The sequence below is a fragment of the Ostrea edulis genome, chromosome 8 (genome assembly GCF_947568905.1).
Source record: "Ostrea edulis chromosome 8, xbOstEdul1.1, whole genome shotgun sequence".
In the NCBI taxonomy this organism is placed as follows: domain Eukaryota; kingdom Metazoa; phylum Mollusca; class Bivalvia; order Ostreida; family Ostreidae; genus Ostrea; species Ostrea edulis.
Window position 1 is genome coordinate 55,313,584 of NC_079171.1, and position 20,677 is coordinate 55,334,260.

The 20,677-nt window shown below is 33.7% G+C and overlaps 1 long non-coding RNA gene across 1 annotated transcript; it reads left to right on the plus strand.

Moving 5' to 3' along the window:
• The first annotated feature begins 6,684 nt into the window (after positions 1 to 6,684).
• Positions 6,685 to 12,188, plus strand: LOC130049212 (uncharacterized). The gene is made up of 4 exons (XR_008797698.1): positions 6,685 to 6,735; positions 7,219 to 7,272; positions 8,284 to 8,427; positions 11,847 to 12,188. It is a non-coding gene; the product is annotated as an uncharacterized LOC130049212 (long non-coding RNA).
• The last annotated feature ends 8,489 nt before the right edge of the window (positions 12,189 to 20,677 follow it).

Sequence of the window (20,677 nt, forward strand, 5' to 3'; positions counted from 1 at the left end):
ATTTTGTATAGCTTAGAGGAATTATTTGATTGATTACTGTTCGTTGTCTTATATATATATATATATATATATATATATATATATATATATATATATATGCTTTTTTAAAGTGAGTAAGATGGTTTCCTGGGTTTGTTTTTTACTTTCAATAAATTATTCCATATAAAAATTCGCAAATGTTTCTTTAGAACATGTAGTTTATAGTCTGTAAATTTTAAGCGGCCGATTTGCTGTTTTACATCACACTTATCTTGTAGAAATCTGTTCTGCTGATGAATTCAGATGTGACAGAGAACAATGTATTAACTCGGGACTACTCTGTGACGGAAAAGCTGATTGTATCGATGCATCGGACGAATACTTCTGTTGTAAGAACCACATGAATATTGCTAATATTGAACGTATGTACAGCTTTCTTCAAATCATCAACGTGTCTGAATGTTTGCCATGTGCAAAGAAAATGATAGAAAGTTGCATAATTTCATAATCATGGACGACAAAGCACTTCTAGAAAATAAATGCAAAATAACAAACATCTCAAAAAACAAAGAAGATTTTCAATAATCACTGCTGAAAAAAAATAACAACTTTAAAACTTTACACCACCCGCGGTAGCTCAGTGGTAGAACATACGCTTTGTGATCGGGATGTCGTGAGCTCGAGTTCCGCTTGTGCTGCGGCAAACTTAAGACTTAAAATGGGTAGTTATTTCTCCTTCTTTGCGAAATTCTCGACATTTAGAAGTGAAATTCTCGGGTCTTTTCGGATATGACCCTAAAATCGGAGATCCCTTGTTGCAACAGGCGTTGGTACGTTGAAGAACCTTCACTGTATAAGTCTAACTTCGTAGTACTTCATCAACAGCTGACCCCGTGGGAGTGCTGGTTAAAATATGTTCTCAGTAACCCTTACTTGTCGTAAGAGGGGACACAATTTGCGGTCCTTTGGATGAGACCAACAAACTGAGGTCCCGTGTCAAAACACGTATGGCAGGATAACGATCCTCCCTGCTCAAAGGCCGTAAGCGCCAAACATAGGCCTAAATGTTACAGCCCTTAACCGACAATGGTGATGTCTCCATGGAAAACTTATACGGTACCAATTTTGATGCACCAGATGCGCATTTCGACAAATAATGTCTCTTCAGTGATGCTCAACCGAAATGTTTGAAATCCGAAATAACTATGAAGTTTTAGAGCTAGTATAGCCAAAAACAGCGTGCCGAAAAAGTGGAGTCAAATTCGTCTAAGGATAAGAGCTGTGCATGAGGGAGATAATCCTTAATTTTGAATTGATTTTCTAAATTTTATAACAGCAATGGAATATATATCCGTATTTTCAAGCTAGTAACGAAGTACTTAGCTACTGGGCTGTAGAGACCCTCGGGGACTAACAGTCCCCAAGCAGAGGCCTCGACCATATGAGTCAATCATTCTAGAGAGGGAAGTAAAACAATATTTAATAAATCAATCAATCATCGACCTCTGGTGACGTTCCAATGTAAGTGAGACATTTTCAAAGGGACATTAAAATTGCAGGATAAATATATCTATTTTCCTAAAACCAAACAGAGAAGAAGTAGGTGATCTTAACTAGCAATGATATTTTCTTTAGAACTGGGATTCACAACTTCTTGAATATGAGAATTAAGAAATATATTCTACATATCGTTTCCCTAGCTTTTTTATAATTTCATCATTTATTAGAAAGTATACATATTATTATTTGGGATATAATATCCTTGATTGCTCCCACAAAATGCTCACCAATGGTGCCAGGGGCTCATTGTATTGAATGTATTTTATTACGATTATTATCTTATATAACACACACGCACACGCACACACACACACACACACACACACACATATATATATATATATATATATATATATATATATATATATATATATATATATGTATGTATATATATATATATATATATATATATATATATATACATATATATATATATATATACATACCTATTATAAGACTTCAGCGGACGCAAAATATTTATAGACCAGCGTTAGGCAGACGTAAAAATTAGGCTGACGTTTTTAAGTCTGCCCAATTTTCTACTTGTAAAATGAAATTATGTACTTAACTTTTGAGTAAAATGTGTTTTCTTTCCTTAAATTTAGAATCTAAACTTTACATTTCGGGCAAAAAGATTTCATTTTATTCATAAAAGTGCAAATTCTAGAGTTGTTAAAAACTAGCGTGTATTATTTTGGCAATATACGTTTCACGACTTGTGTAGACATTTTTCAAATGGGCATCACAAACGAAAGCGGAAATATATTTAAATTTTGTTTGATTTTTTCCTTATTCTGCACCACTAGGTGTCAGATTATTTGGATTAATATTTTTAAAGATGGTATTTAAAAATTTTGAAATTTCCAACACCGTGATTTTTTTGTTACGTTCTGTTTTGCTGTCATGTTACGGAAATGAACTTCGGGAACCTTCGGAGACACCCGGAAAGGATTCAACGTCTGCGAAGATGTTGTCACGTGTAAGTAAATTTTTTCTTATTTTGGTTTCAAAAATGATTTCAAGGCACATTTCTCGCAAAGTATATATATTGTTAGGTTTTAGGTTATTACAATTCCCCCCACGAGTACGAGTAACCGGGCCGCGTTTGTTTTCTTCAGTGGGCAGCGAAAGAGGGGTCTACCGTCTCCGAGTCTCGTCACGCCATGACACACGACTAGGACAATATTTGTCGTTTACTATGTTTTAGCATTGATATAAAGATTTTCTAGGATATAGAGAATCCCGAAAATGTGTCGTCATTATGCCCTACACTTAGCGACACAATGCAGGAGACGCCGTGCAGTTTCAGAGTTTGCAATGCGATGTGCATTGTCCTTATTTTGATTGTGTACGTATTGCACCTCAGGAACCGGTAGTTTTGTCTGCAATTATAATAGTAGGGTCTATAGTATACCACCCCATTATATTCCCTACTATTATTACTACAGACAAAATGACTGGTTCCTGTCATAGTCGCCTCTTTCAAAGATATTGCACTATTGTAAACAATGGAGGAAATTCGAAAGATATAACTACATGTATTTCTCACCAATTTATTTTGTCCCTTTTTACGTTTTTCATTTTCATGTTTTAGGAATCTTATCTAAATGTGTCATTACCACATAATACTAATTTATCCACGTTTTAAAAGTATCTTGTCCCACTGATTCAATATTGAATCGCCTATATGGTTCCTGTGACTGCATTTGCTTTTCTATAACTTTCTAATAAAATATTTAGTTCTTGATAATTTCTTCTGTGATATAGCTGTGGAAAAATTGTTTAATTCTGGGACATAAAAATTGATGTATCTCTTGCCAAACGTGCCAATTACATGACATCTGTCATCTTTTTCATAACTCCTGTGGAAAACCGGGTTAGAATAGGTCCTCAGTACCCCTTGCTTGTCGTAAGAGTTGACTAAATGGGTCCTTCAGACAAGTCCGCAAAAACAGGTGTCACAGCAGGTGTGGCACGTTAAAGCTCAAAGGCCGTAAGCACCAAGCATAGGCCTTTAAATACTGCAGCCCTTTACCGGCAATGGTGATGCATGTCTCCATATGAGTGAAAAATTCTTGAGAGGGGCATTAAACAATATATAATTAATCTTCAAGGAGTAGGAGTAATTATTGCTCTTAGAGATTTATGAAATAAAACAAATCATGTAATAAGAATTTATGACTTTTTTTTTTTTTTTTTTGCATCCAAAATGAATGCATGTACACATTTTTTTTTATTGTTTTAGAGGAGGAAAGTGTCGATTGGGTTTAGACTGATCTGTACAAAAGTGGCTTTTCTGTTGGACACATTTCAAAATACAATGGTAAGCATATTGAGTTCCTATAATTGATAATAGATAGTAAATGATTAAAATATACCATTCTGATTTATTTTAACACTGGGTACATGCATGGGTTTTTAGTGAATGATATAATAAATTATATATCTATTCTAGAGTGATACAAAATGCAATCAAAACATGACCTATAATAATCCATCTATTGATTATATTATGGATATCATGAACTATTTAGTATTGTTATAATAAACTACCTAGATTTAGAAAGAAGTGTAGAAATATGGGTTGCATTAAAATGCACTCTAAATCCAATGGAGATGTAGGGTTAATTAGACTAGAGTTCTAAGGGTTTAATGGTCCACTGATTTGTTTATTTTATCTACTTTAAATCCCTGTTGAACTAGAAAGGTTTTCAAATATTTGAAACGATGTCACGATGGGTTTTTTGTGTGTGCCTTTTAACTTCCTTGTAAACATGGTAAAATGACTTGTCATATATTGTAAGGGTCGACCTGTGATCATTTACATTTTGATTAATCATATACTGTCGATTTGAAACAAATTGCAGAAGAAATATGAATTAGCATCTCAAATTACATTAGGAACATCCTGAGGTATAGATATGTGCATGTAACCATCCCAAAATCATTGTGTCCATGACTGTTCAAAATCTGCCTTTAAAAAATTCCATGTGCAATCTTTGAAATATTGGATCAGATAACTGATGCTATCACAATCATATGAAATGATGAACTGTTTTAATTTTTTCTTGTTATAATTAAAATTCAAAGAAATTTTATCTGTTTTTAAAGATTTTCTTTTCATGAATGAAATGGATTAATTTAAAAAAAAAAGAAGTCACATTTCATTTCTTATTTGCTATTCTATTTCTTGAAGCTTATTATTGTTTACATATTATGTTGGATAAACATAGTAAAGGAAAGTAGAAAGATTTCAGCAGCATTTGAATAAAAACTGTAGGAGTAGATACAAATGTTTAAAAAAGATCTTCCATAATTTGTGATTGGTTTTTATCCAACAAGTTGTTTGTTTTTATTTTTTGTCCTTGTGAAGGCTTCAGGATAGAAAACACATGTACAATATCCAGCAGCAGTCAATCGGGCTGCTCACCGATGGCCTGATAGCCCAGTTGGTAAAGGGTGATAACTCCTATGCTGGAATTCCTCTACTGTGTGTCTATTATACAAAGATTCCCCTAATATCAACTAACAGTTTATACATACCATATTCGTCCTATTGAGCACCCCGGGTGCTTAGAAAATTGGAGGGGTGGGTGGTTATTTAGTACTCTATGCTGAAATATTCCTATTAAATATACACATGAATTTTATTTCATTTCTTCTAACACTAATAATTAATCCATTCTTGCCTACATTAAATATACAGTAGTAGCTATTACTTTCAATTTCACTTGAAACCATTTGTGTCATAGACTAATACCACGTACGATTTACTAAACTTTCGTTTTCACTTTCGCAGCACAACTATGGCCGAGTATGAATATAGTTTAAGAGATTTCATGTTTACAGAGATATCTATAATCTGGGATCCATTCCAGGGAGAAACTCTTAAAAAATAGAAATCAACAATGCTATGCATAAATATGCGATTGCTGTTGTAAAGGAGGGTGCAGTAGTTGGACACGTGCCTCGAAAAATAAGTAAAGTTGTAGCATTCTTTTTAACAACATGGGGGGGGGGGGCTTTGAAATGCATTGTAAATGGAAACTATCACTACTCCTAAGATACCGGTATTGGTGAACTAGAGATACCATGTATTATGAAATTCAGTGCGGAACCAAGAGATTGCTAGAAAGATTAAAAACAAAAACTCTGTTATCAGAAAGGTGAGTAGTACTGTATTTCAAAGGGGGGGGGCTTAATATTTGAGAGTTGATAAAAGGCCCTGGGTTTTTTTTAGGGGTGGTAGGTGCACTCAATAGGTCAAATATTTATAAATAAACTGTTTTTCTATACTGTTGACATTAAAAATTTGTCATGTTAACACATTTTTCTCATGTTTTATTACTCTGCTTTACGAAAATGTGTGGTTTTTTGATGTTGACCTATACTTCTGTTCTTATATGTTTGACATCTTAAAAAAGGTGTCAACACATACATTTGCTTTGGTTATTAATAAAATCAAACTATACCGAGTGGAAATTAATACAGTGTTTCCACTTTCAACCATTAATATTGATAAGTCGCATAAGGGTAGAGCTACCTTGAATCTGCATAAATGGTATTAAACATGCAGTATGCAGGTATACATTCCACTGATTTCTTGTTCCGTGTTCAGGTTGTGATTGCTGACTTTATGTTTTCCTTGTGTGTGTTTTACATAAAATCTTGTCTAAAGTATGTATGTACTTGCAGAAAAATTAATTTTAAAAAAAATCCGTTTTATAATAGTTAACAAACACACACATGTACATAGCCGGGCCTCCAAAAATGGAAAATGCAGATGCTTGGATATGTTTTGGTAGATGATTGAAATGGAATTCACAAATAAAATGTTGATAAATTAAAAAAATTATTGGCTAAGAAAAAGTGACAATGTTGAAAATACTAAGGACACAAACAGCATCTGTGTACATGTGTGTGTACAAATGTATATTGTCCTCCTAAGAGGGGTAACATATATACATGTAAAATAAAATGGAGAATATGACATGGAGACAAAGACAAAAAGGACTTTAAATCGTGTGTGTTTTGGGGGATTGTAGCCAAAACTCTTGCATATCATTGCAACATTACTGTGTTAAAACCTGTAGTATGCATTATGTACAAGTATGTGTTTGATTTGTAAAATTTTGTCTCTAGGAGGAACAATGCTGCACATCATTTGTGGAAACGGAAGAGTTAGAGGCAGAACAGGTAGGGAACATAATTTTTATCTAAGATTATACCTCACCATCACATTGCAACAGTCTCTATGAAATCAATCAGAAGTGACAATTGGGGATCAATGACAAGTCTACCTAAAGTAGAAAATGTATATGCATATATATTATAAGCATGTATGTTTTGGAAGATGAAAAATATGGCATTGAAAAAATAGGTTGATGATATTAAGAAAGTGGTCTGTAATTGTATGTGTGCAAGTGTATATTGTCCTCCTAAGTGGGGTAACATATATAGATACAAAATAAAATGAGGTCCTCCTAAGAGGGGTAACACATAAGATAAAGTGGAGAATATGACACAGAGACAAAAACTAAAATAACTTTTGATTAAATCTTGTATGTTTTAGGAGATTGTAGCCAAGGCTCTTGCTTATCATTGTAACATTACTGTTTTAAAACCTGTATAATGCATTATGTACATGTATGTGTTTGATGTGTAAAATTTTGTTTCCAGGAGGAACAATCATGAACATCATTACTTGAAATGGAAGAGTTAGAGGCAGAACAGGTAGGGAACATAATTTACATCTAAGGTTATATATCACATATCACCATTACATCACAACAGACTGCTTGAAATGAAATATTTTAAAAATTCAAAAAATCATGGAAAATAACCATATAAAGTTCAAAGACTAATTCCAGTTATTAGTCCCATACCGGTTTATAAAACGAAAGTGGATTTTAGGTTTCCTCTCTGTCCGTCTCTCTGTCAATCAGTCTGTCCCATTGGTTTTCCAGATATTTTTGCATAATGCTTGCGAGAATTCATTGAAACTTGTAGTGCAGTAACTACAGATTGAGTTCAAGTTTCATATCGTTTGATGCATAAGTGTGAAAGAAATTAATTTTTTTATTGTTATGTCTTTGTATTGATCAAGACTGGGATGTGTTCCAATGGAAAGGCTGTAAAAGTAGGACATCTGAATAGATCGAGGCTGGGGTTGCGTAAATGATCTTTTAATTAATTCCACATTTCAAATTCATTAATCGCAAAAGGAAAATATCAATAACTAGTGATCCTAATTGTTCACGAACAATTAGAGGGCTTCCCACCTTCTACCGGTTTTTCAGTAGTGTTCAAATGCTAAACAATTTGATTTGGATAGAAAAGAAATTCAAATTTGCCGCCTTGAGTGTTGAAGTGTTGGAGATTGAGGCCTTGGTTTCGCACGATAGTACCGGTCAAATAATTGAAAAAAAGGGGTGTGGGTGTTGGATAGCCGGCACATATCGGGTAAAAGTGTAATAGGACTTGTGCAGGTGTTTGGGGGTGACTTTAGACCTGTTAGATATGATATTTGGAGGTGTAAAGAAACCGGAAGTGACATTTTCAGAGATTACACATGTAGTGCTGACACTCTGCTCATGCATGCTGGGACTATGAGTCTCATGTTGAGAAGATGGTAGGAGTCTGTGCACTGGATTTTACCATGTGTGTTATGGATTGTGGAATTTGATATACAGTTTGTAATTGCTCATCCTATGTGTTCTAATTCACGGAGACAATGTCTTTCAGTCATTTCACCCAAGGAGGCATGCATATGGATTTAGGCTGTGAAAAAGAACCCCAAACAAAATGGCGGCTGGTGAATTAGATAAAGTTTCTGAGTGTAGGATCTGAACGGAGAATAGGAATACTGCATCCCATCTGACCCTGCAGGTAAGTGTTTATTTGTTTACAATGATAGTCGGGATGGAATGTCAAGGAGTTCAATTGTCGAATAAAGTTGCATCATCATTATCATAAAAAAACACAACTTAACTTAGTCTTTATGTTGATGCAGGCCGACATTAATGGAATCTGGCACATGTTTTTTCATGAATGCAAATGTAAATATTTGATTTACAAGACAGTCAAGAAATGGAGAAAATGGGTGTAGGTCAGATGTGTATGTGTAAATCAGATTAGCTAGAATCCTGTTGTTGGGCATGTGACCGGTCAAAATGGTGTAAACAGCTAATCTAACATACAGATCACTTGAAGGGTGGGGGATTTCTTCCTTTGGGACGATAGGCGTGATGTGTGGGTTTGCCTTGCTCGTGGAGACTGGCCCCTTGATGTGTGGCCTTGACATTTGACCTTGACCCACTTTCAAGGTCAAACCTCGAAAACTCCATGAGAGGGAAAGATTGACCTTGACCTCATTTTGAAGGTCAGAGAGGTCACAGGGCTTCGCACAAGTGGTCCCGCGTCTCTATTTAGATCCGTGAAAAAGTTGTGGGCTCGAATGACAACGTCAGAGACTTTCGGGGCGAGAACCGTGCTTCAGGGTTCTCGGTTTCCCTGTGTCAACTTCTCTGTGCGAGAGTGTTTTATTGTGAATTCGTCGGGAAAGGTCTCGCGTCTCCACGACTTTCGGTCTAGTAGGAGTAGCGATAACAGGGTTTTCGATGCGAGTCGCCGACATTCGCAGTGTGGTCAAAGTTTTAGAGTTGTAATTCATGATATTGAGACCAATCGAGAATTCCTTGCTGACCCATGTGATATTTCGATGCTATCTGAAGAGGGAAAGAGAGTATAAAAAGTGCCATTTTCTCGCCATTCTGGATGACCCTTGACCTACTTTTCAAGGTCAAGGTCACACAACCCATTCCAGTGTGTTCCGTCTCTCTACGACGAATACTTTAGGAGTCGTCAATTTTTTAGGTAGAAATCGAGAAACATAAGGGGACATTAACTCCTTTTGACGGTCAGCTAATTCCTTCATTTAAAGTTCTTCAATTCTACTAATTGACCTGTAAAGGTTTCATCCTCCTATCATTTACGGTTAAAAAGTAGTAGCGATAACAATGATTTCTGCCAAAGGTCAGATAACTCCGTAAGGGGTCAAAGTTCCATGACGCAGGTTGAAATGTATTCGTTTCTCAAGAAGTGCTATATCATGAACTTTAAAGTTTTCGATAAGTCTGAAGACGAAAAAAAATTTTGACGGTAGGAAAATAATAAACAGAACAATAACAATAGGACTTTCCACAGAAAGGTGGAAAGCCTTAAAAATATGAATGAAATCTGTTAATCACACAAGTATTTTTCTGTACTCGGTGAGAGAGGTCTGAAAATTATAGAGTTTTGAATAAGATTATTTCATTCCTTAAAAAAAAACTATATGAGACAACTGTATGAACTGTGAAAGATCAAACTATTATACTAATATTCAATACTGGTATTAAACATGGTAACATGTAGGGGTGCAATGATACGCTTGCTTCATGATACGATACATTGTATGATACAGACTTGACAATACAATACGTATCACGATACTTTTAACATGCTACAAGTGTATCAATATGAATGATAACTAATGAACAATTACACTGGTTTTGGTATCATTTAATTGCACCTTACTGTTACAACTGCATGTCCAAAATGCTCCCGTATTTGGGATTAATGGTTCACAGGGTGAGAAATAATTCACTGGCACCACATTTTTCCATTTCCGGAAACCATCTTTATTTGGACAGGGTGTATTATGGTAACCATCGTCCATTTGTCTGTCCAGACCTTTTGGGCAAGATACATACTGAACTGTAACATCTAGGATTTTGCAACTTGGTACATTTGATCACCATAATGAGAGGAAGATGCCTAACATTTTTCAAGGTCAGAAATCAAAGGTTAAGGTCGTAGTATCACTAAGTAGGAAAACTTTGTGGGCAGGATACAGACCAAACCATAAACTCCAGGATATTGCAACTTAGTACATTCGATCACCATGATGAGAAGAAGATGTCTATTGTTTTTCAAGGTCAAGTTCACAGTATCACTTAGTAGGAAAACCTTGTAGGCAGTATACAAACTGAACTGTTGGGGCTAAGACTGTCAAACTTGGTACACATACACCTTTTGCCAAGTGGAGAATGTTGATTGTTTCTCAAGATCAAAGGTCAAGATAGTAGTAGCAGGATAAAGACTGAACCATTGGAGCTGGTACCATCAAACTTGGTACACATACACCTTATGCCAAATGAAAATATTACATAGAGAGTACATGATTGATCTGTTTTTATGATGCAAAGAAAGTATGTCACACCCTGACATTGATTGTTGATACTACTTGAAGCCATGTTCTACAAATCATAATGTAAGGAAACACCTTATATTAGCTTTTCACGGGCATATTATGAACCATTGGTGGTACTCTTGTTACAACATACATGTAATCTTAAAGCCAAATTGGACAGTTCAAATTAATCCAGATAGAGAATACCAAAATGCGGTATAGTGTAAAATATTGTGAATCGAACCGTTGCATAATATTACAGTGATATACCGTGTCTTGGTTAATCGTTGCACCCTTTGTGACATGATACCAATGTATTTAGTCACAGTTCAAGGGAGGGGGGGGGGTGTATTCTTCTGTTCATGAGTTGAAATCAATCTAGCCTTACATTTCCAGTACTATTCACCGCTACTATATCAAGTGACCAGCTAATGAATCGATCTTTGCATGTACTAATAACAAACTTTAATATTGTATGTGATAATTTAACGCAATCTCAGGAAAACGGGAGGGGGGGGGGCTACATGTTGCTGCATGTATATGTACATTTCTGGAGATATATTTATAAATAATTTATTGTGATTTATTATATCATTTCATAACGGTTGGTTGTTATAACTCAAGAAAATCTTATAAAGTAAATATCCATACAAGTGCATAGGGTGTAGGAAATAGACTTTTTCTTTTGTGTTTATCTCTGCTACCAAACATCAGAAATTTAATCCAATAACTCATGTTTTAGTACAAGGACATTCACTTGCAACATTCTGAAAAATAATTTTTAAACCAGGCATCTATTTTTATATCAGAAATGGGTTGTCTTTAGCCATCACTAATTTGTATACAAGAGTTTCCCAAGTGACCTATAATTTTCGTATAAACTTCTTTTTCTGAAGATTTCCAAAATTTTCTAGTTCTGATATCCCATATTTACCTTTTAATAACATACATGTATAGATTATGTAATGTAGTTATATCAATTCAGATTTCGGGAAAGTCATCTTTTTGAAAGTGCTAAGCATATTGTACAGACACTTAGGTGTGATAAATGTAGTACATGTATATAATATTACAGGAAGAAAGACCTCTGGCAAAGACAAGAACAAAGGAAGGAGAACATTTCTGGAAATTTATGAAATCTTCAGTGTGTTTGGACACAGGAGCTATGATATCCATCCATTCTGGTTGCCTCGGGATCGATTCTTGTGAATATAGAAAATTGGAAATTCAAATGTTGGTTATTTTACACTTTAAAAGTGCTTACTGCTTAGTCCAATATCTTGATAAATCTAGTCTTTTGTGATTTTTCAGGCAAATTAAATCTCCAACACATGTATACATTTTTGATAAATTACCTCAAGGACCCTATATTTTTTCAAAAGCAATATATATCTGAAGAAAATAAAACCATTTTTGTTGGGTCACACAATGAATAGAAATGACAGATGTAGTGCTTATATCATGGAATTTCTGTAAACAGATGATATTTTTTACACAGGTTTTAGCTCACCTGAGCCAAAAGCTCAAGTAAGCTTTTCTGATCATAATTTGTCCGTTGTCTGTCGTCGTCGTAAACTTTTCACGTTTTTGACTTCTTCTCAAGAACCGCTGGCCAATTTCAACCAAATTTGTCACAAAGCATCCTTGGGTGAAGGACTTTCAAGTTTGTTCAAATTAAGGGCCATGTCCCGTTCAAAGGGAAGATAATCACAAAAATGGAAAAATAGGGTGGAGTCATTTAAAAATCTTCTTGTCAAGAAACACTGGACCAGAAAAGCTGAAATTTACATGAAAGCTTCCTGATATAGTGCAGATTCAAGTTTGTTCAAATCATGGCCCCCGGGGATTGGATGAGGCCACAATAGGGGATTAAAGTATTACATACTGATATATAGGATACATCTTTAAAATTCTTCTTCTCAAGAACTACTGAGCCAGAAAAGCTGAGATTTACATGAAAGCTATCTGACATAATGCAAATTCAAGATTGTTCAAATAATGGCCCCTGGAGTATGATGGGGTCGCAATTGGGGATCAAAGTTTTACATGCAAATATATAGGAAAAATGTTTAAAATTGTTCTTCTCAAGAACCACTGAGCCAGAAAAGCTGATATTTACATGAAAGCTCTCTGACATATATTTCAGATTTCAGTTTGTTAAAATCATGGCCCCCAGGGTAGAATGGGGTCACAAGGGGGATAAAAGTTTTACTTACAAATATATAGGGAAAATCTTTAAATATGAGCTAAGGTGACTCAGGTGAGTGATGTGGCCCTTGGGCCTCTTGTTTAAAGCCTTTCACAATTACCAAATTTAAAAATTGGTCTGAAACTGGAAGGTACAAACGAATCCATTACTATTTTGAATATTCATAACCTAGTATGTTCTGTTGACATGTTTTGTTTAGAATTTTGTTCAGAGAAATGTAGTTCAAATGATCACAAAATATACACTGTCATTGATTTTGGTATGTACATATAAAAGGTAAATCCTGGTTTACCATGTTCATAATATATGCCATGCAATAGAGCTAAGTGCTCTGTTGTTTAAACTGCAGAGCTGCCAACCCTCACGATTTTGGCGTAAGGCTTACGATTTTTGGACCGAAAATACGCCTTACGATTTCATTATATATCTTCCGATTTTCGCCTATTTGACATTTCAAAAGTTTTAGAGCTGTCCGTCAATGGTTTTTACTTTTATAATAAACAAGCCATAGTCGTTACTACGTTTGTTTGCATAGTCTCTATATATACAGAATCTCGATCATTTTAATGCTTTGAAATAAACAATATGGCAGCTGCTACTAAGCGTAAAGCATGTGTTGATGGAAATAACAACAATAATCCCCCAAAGAAGAGCCAGAAATTCAAAGAAAAATATACAAGTACTCTGTAAACGTCTATTTGTTTCAAAATCAGAAAGTGGGAGTTTGTATGATAAGTGTACAATCTGTTTGACAAACTTTAGCATCTCACGGTGGGGAAAATGACATGAAAACACTTGCCAGAATAACTGACACAGTAACTGTAAAATTATATAATATACTAATGTAACAATATTTTTTACACAAGTTTTAGAAAGTAAAATCAATAAAAGGTGTATTTGACCTTCGGCAGTTGTAAAATGCATAACAATTAGTATGTCTAAATTCATTAAATTTGGATTTGAAGTATGCCTAAAATTGCTCAGGTTACATATTTATTCATAAAAGATCTCCAGCGGCAGGGAGCCGCCTAGGCCCCCTGACCCCGCCTTACTATTTTCCATTTCATAAGGTTGGCAGCTCTGAAACTGTATTGTTATAGGATTTTTGTTTAGTGTTTATGACTATCTCATGTGAGCATTACAGCCTATGATATTTTCTCTTTAAATATAATTGTTTTGAAAATATGTTGATAAATGACCACTGCAATTTGATTCATATGTATATTATCTGAGTTCAGAATGTTTGTCTTATTGAGATGATATATTGTGCTCTTTGACTTAATGATGCTGCTTTAAGGCATAATTGTTGGACCTATAGTGTATTCATTTTCAAATGTATTGAAATATAATTTTTGATTATAATGAGGCAATGCTATACTTGTTAGGGTAGTAATGCACCAGTAATTCAAATGTACATTGATGTCTTACCCGAATGTTTTTATTTGGTTACAATTTTGGTTTTTGATAAGAATTTTAGGTCATATAGGTAATCTCTGGTGACCTGTCTTCTGAGTAAATTCAGGTAACAATTGAACATTTTGTAAGAAAAACGTATGCATAGTCAGGTAGAGGAGGAAGGCCTTTACTAAAAATGTAGATGTCGTAATCCATGGGGTAGGGTTTCTGACTCTGGGGTAAGACCAAACTTGGTATACATAGTGCATATGTGTTAAAGGCATAGGATCTATCTTTTATCTCAAAAATGACATCACAATATTTTGCAAGAACTCCAAAAAACAAATTTGTAGTATTAATTATGAGTTATCTATAGCTGCAGCGCTTTGAAATTTAAGTCATTTTGACGTTTTAGCCCTATTTAAAATATTTGTCAGGAGGACAATATATTAAACTGGTACCCCGCTGATTGTTGGCTACACACAAACATAAGAGATGTGAAATCAACAGGGTACCAATTTAGGCAAATGAGAACAGGGAATTATTTTGTAATTACTATCGTTATCCAATGTGTTTGTAAACATTCTGAAGAACTTTGTGTGATTTTCTAGTTAATATGATCATAAATTTCGCCACCTTTTTGGAACATGCAACATTTCACCAATATCTTAGACCCTATGCCTTTAAGGTAATTCCACCCCTGTAGAATTATAGGTTCAATCTTATATTTGATTAATGATTATCTTAGTAACAAATAAAAATGATAAGTATGTTGCAGCATTGATAAAAAGATTTATCAATTAGCACGCATATACCTGTTATTGATGTCAGAAAATTACAATTGTCATTAAATACATTTCATTATCACAAAAACTTGTTAAAACGATATAATGGTATTCATAACAATTTCATGAAACTGTTTCTTAAAAAAAATATATAATATGTTTGTGAGAAGTAAAAGATATCTATGCATAAAAAAATGATAAATAATTTAATGAAAAAGGAGTTATTACCCTTGGATTCGGTATTTCGAAACTCATACGTGATTTTTGAAATATCTTATGGTTAACAAGATATTTTACAATAACTATTGATAAAGACTTCAACAAAATTTATGTTCCCATCATGCATAAATCTTATCAAATCATTGACTTTGCGAAATCTTATGACATCACAGGAGAGTGGAACTACGTTACACAATTATAAAATATCTTTTTAGCTCACCTGAGCTGAAAGATCAAGTGAGCTTTTCTGATCGCTTTTTGTCCGTCGTCTGTCTGTCTGTCTGTTAAACATTTACATTTTCAACTTCTTCTCCAAAACCACTGGGCCAATTTTAACCAATGTTGGCACAAATCATCCTTGGGTGAAGGGGAATCAAAATTGTTCAAATGAAGGCCAACCCCCTTATCCAAAGGGAGATAATAGCAAATCGGTAAAAACACACTGAAATTTTTTAAAACTCTTCTTCTCCAGAACCAGTAAGCCAATTTCATTCAAACTTAATGCAAATCATCCATAGTTGAAGGGAATTCAAAATTGTTCAAATTAAGGGCCAGGTTTTCTTCAAAGGGGAGATAATCACAAAAGTGTAAAAATAGGGTGGGGTCATTTAAAAATATTTTTCTCATGAACCACTGTGCCAGTATAGTTCAAATTTACATGGAAGCTTCCTGACATAATGCAGATTCAAGTTGTTCATATCATGGCCCCCAGGGGTCGGGTGGGGCCACAATAATGGAAACCACATTTTATATGTATTTATATAGGAAAAATCTTCTTCTCAAGAACCATTGAGCCAGAAGAGTTCAAACCACCATATTTTATATGTGTTTATATAGGAAAAATCTTTTAAAATCTTCTTCTCAAGAACCATTGAGCCAGAAGAGTTCAAATTTACATGGAAGCTTCCTGACATAATGCAGATTCAAATTTGTTCATATCATGGCCGCTGGGGGTCGAGTGGGGCCACGCTAGGGGAAACCACATTTTATATGTATTTATATAGGAAAAATCTTCTTCTCAAGAACCATTGAGCCAGAAGAGTTCAAATTTACATCGAAGTTTCCTGATATAGTTCAGATTCAAGTTTGAAGCTTTATGACATAGTTCAAATTAAAGTTTGTTGAAATCATCCCCCCCCCCTCCCGTTGTCAGGTTTTGCCACAATAAGGGACACCTTATTTCCTATGTGTAAATACATGATAACTCAGGTGAGCGATGTGGCCCATGGACCTCTTGTTTAAAGGTTGATATTAACATGAAACTAAATTAATATGTGGTAGTCCTTAACCAAAATTGTAAAATACATGATTTCCTGGACAAGGGTTTAGTTTCCAGAATAAGACCAAGATTATAGTAGCAACTATTGTCTTTATTGTGATACGGTAAATAACTAAATCCATGCTTATTAGAAGCAGAACAGGATATACCAAAGTGGTGATTTACACAACCCCAGGGTTTTGACTGTACACAGGTCCAAAGTAGTCATATTATTTAATGTTGTATATATAACGTCTCCTTATTAGTGAAGTATTCTCGAGAGGGACGTTAAACAATACACAATCAATCATCTGGACTGTGTAGACACTTTCGGGGCATTTAAGTTTTATGAACACATCTTGTTTTATTCTGTTTTGTATGTTAGGATTTAATTTAGGTATGCAGATCAGGAATTTTTCTCAAGATTTCATTATCCTTGGGGCTAGTGATACTTTTAATTAATTTTCATGTACCCAATAAGGCCTGTGGGCCTTTTATTTCATGAAATGCATTAAATTCTGATTGATATGTCTTTTGTACTTTTTCATGAAATGGATGAAAATCCTGTATGTTTTATTAATATTTGACCAGCAACCATACTTGAAAATGATTTGTATGACATGCCAGTTTTTGTTACAAAGTAACAATTATATAATGAATAAATTTCATGTTAAAGTTAACTTTTAAATTGTCTTTTATGTACTGTTTAGAAAGTAATTATTTTGTATAACAGTATTCGTGTACAGTGCAGATGGTGGTTATTTAAATGAATGCGAATAACATGATCAAAGTTAATTAATATTGCTATGGATAATTTGTTGGACTCTGTAAAGATTATAAATTAGTCAAAATTGCTGCAGAAAAGCTGCTTGAATAGATAAAGAGATTTATCAGAGGCAAATGTTCTACAACTTTTTGTGGAAATTGGATGGATATGCATTGTCATGTATAATTTCAGTGATAGCAAACTTGAATAATTAAATTGTATTCCAAAATAGGTTGTCCCCCCAAAAAAAGTAGCCACACAAAGGTTATAGATGTTTGGAAAATTGACCGGTATTTCATCTGTGCTGGAAATCAATCGCATGCAGTTTTTGCATAATTGTAGTTTAAATGCCGTCTCTCTAAAGTCTTCAGCTGATTTGGAAAATACTGTCCACCTTCTGGTGGAATTGTATAAATTTATATGAATATACAATGTCTGCCCAAGGCCTACTGCGCATATAAAATATATTGTCTACCTCACGATGGAATTGTATAAAATTATATACAATGTCTGCCTAAGGATTACTACGGATATCTGAAAACTTAGGCAGACATCATAAATTGTATATCTTTCATTCTTGGTATATTATCTTTAATTGATTTGAAAATTACAAATAGGGTGATAGCTAAACAAAATGATCGAATGCATGGTGAAAAATATTGAAGTTTAAACATGGACTATATATGTCTGCCTAAGTATGATTTTATGGACGTGCCTGCCTAATGCTGAAAGCAGATATATATATATATATATATATATATATATATATATATATATATATATATATATTATATATATATATATTATATATATATATATATTATTGGAAAATACATAATCACTATATGTATAATAACAAATATTTTTCGAAGTGATAGAAATATTATATACAACGTTTATGTAGATACATCGATATTAGAATAACAGAAATTACTAAAGGAATAATATATAAACAATGTAGTCCTAAGTTGACCGTATAGTTATAATGGTAAATATTGAAAGGACACAGCGCATGTTTCTAAACTTTTGTATTTCTTTTCAGCAAAATTAATTCGTTTTATGCCTAAAGCTACTTTAAATGTGCTTTTAGTGAAATGTCTTGCGTAGTTTTCGAGTTTGAAAGCGATGAAATTCAAATCTTGCGATATGCATATTTACTTTCGCTATTTTACGCGCCATTATGTCTGACGTCATATGCGCCCTTGGTTTTTTTAAACAAATATTAGCCATTTCATAAACTGATTATATTTAAACGACAAAAATCCAATTATCATGTAAACGGCTTGTAAATAACGTTGCATTAAGGTTCATTGTGACATGTTAGGGTGTACTAGTTGTCGTTAGAAAGGATATGAACTGAGTAATTTTCAATTTCTCGAAGGAAGTTACATGTATGCAAAAACAAGAGGTGGTTATTTTTTTGTTGGACCAAAACGTTTACCTTTATAAAAACACCCAGTCACCTTTTCCAAAATACCTTGAAACGAGACCCAGATAAACTGCGAGACAATGGATATATCGAAACTATAAGCTCTGCTAGGCCTACAGCATATACATTCTGTCCTGGTCTTGAAATTCAATACACAATAGGATCAACCGACCGTCACCTTGTAACAACATATAACTTGTGCTACCAGTTTCTACCAACCGGTAGATTTACAAACAAAAATTAAAGATACGAAATAACTTTTAATTATTATGAATAATAGAATATTGTATTTCCTATCTTTGAATTGAATTATAGAATTATATCTCATTGAACTCGTAACATATTGAGTGCGTCAGCATAACGCCGAGCTCTCATTTCCTAACAACGTGCAGATCACAATTCAAAAATACTAATAATAATACTTTATTAAAATAAAATAATGTGATGTCCACTTTAAATCTAATTATGTTTATTGATTTATTGTTTTTCCTTTTCTTTCCGAAATGCACCCGTGACAGTAGCTTGTACTAGGGCCTATGATTGTCTAAACTATAAAGTACTATCATAATTTGTCTAATCCAAAAATAAATTATAAAAATTACACTGTTTACTTTAGAAAAACAGCGCCAATTACAGATGTATAAAGGAATAACATTACCAAACAGTTTGTAGACAGCGACCCATATAAACATTATTTACACGCAATATTGCTGATTTCCAGCTCGCGCTTTCCTCGTTATATTTGGGTATTTACATCGCTATTTGCATGCACTGGTAGTGAAAACATATAAAACTCGGACAATTTGTCAACATCGATTTAAATGTTGTCCATGGTGAATAAATTAGGCCCCTAAAGCTGAGTTTTAATGATGTTTAGCACTGCTTTCACGATCAATTGATCGAAGAAGGGTGCATATGCCGTCACTGTACCATGTGACTACCAAACTAATTAACTAGACATTTTGAAATCAGGGCTTAGATTTAAGTCTGTATTGTGGGTAATTATCGCAATATTTTGGCGAATGAACTATTAGAAGTAATCACTATGACCATAAGGAAGACAAAAGACATATAATTTTGTATACTTTGAAAACATGATATGTGTCCTTTAAGGATAGTATATATTGGTCTCTTCATAGTAGTCAAGTTACATTAATTTACAAAAATGTTCAAAAAAATATGCTTTTTGCAGTTATTTACTTCATTATTGATGTAAGAAACATAATGCTTTTTTAACATGATTATACATATTAAAAGTCGTTTCAAATAAAGAATCTAATCTACGTAACATTTCATATTTGTATATTCTATAGGCTATATGAGTAATAAGTAAATTTAAAGATTTGGTTTTATCATTTTGTTCTAAAAAAAAAAAACCAACAACAATGTGTTTCCATTGAACTTTGAAGGATAGATAACTGTTAACAGTGTTCCATATATCTAAAACATTATTACACTCGTAAATCAAATGTTTTGTAGTCTCAACTTGCTTACAATGTGTACATTCATTCTTTACACCTTTTTTTCATTATTGCATATGTTATTCAATAATTTATAACTGAATTATAGACGTATTTGTTTGTCTTTAAAATCCTTTTACATTTATGAATATTTATCCAATTTGAATCACCGTATATTCTGAATTTTTCAGACAGTAATACCTGAAAATTGGGTTTGCAAAACCTATTTTCAACTACAGTTTTATTTAAAAAAAAAAAATTACTTGATGTTTTTCCTAGCTTTACATTTGCAGCATGCGCTTTTCCTCGTTGTAGATGATATTGCTGAAATGATGTTTTGCAATGATACAGAGCATGTCATAAGAGAAGAAACCGCATTGAGGAT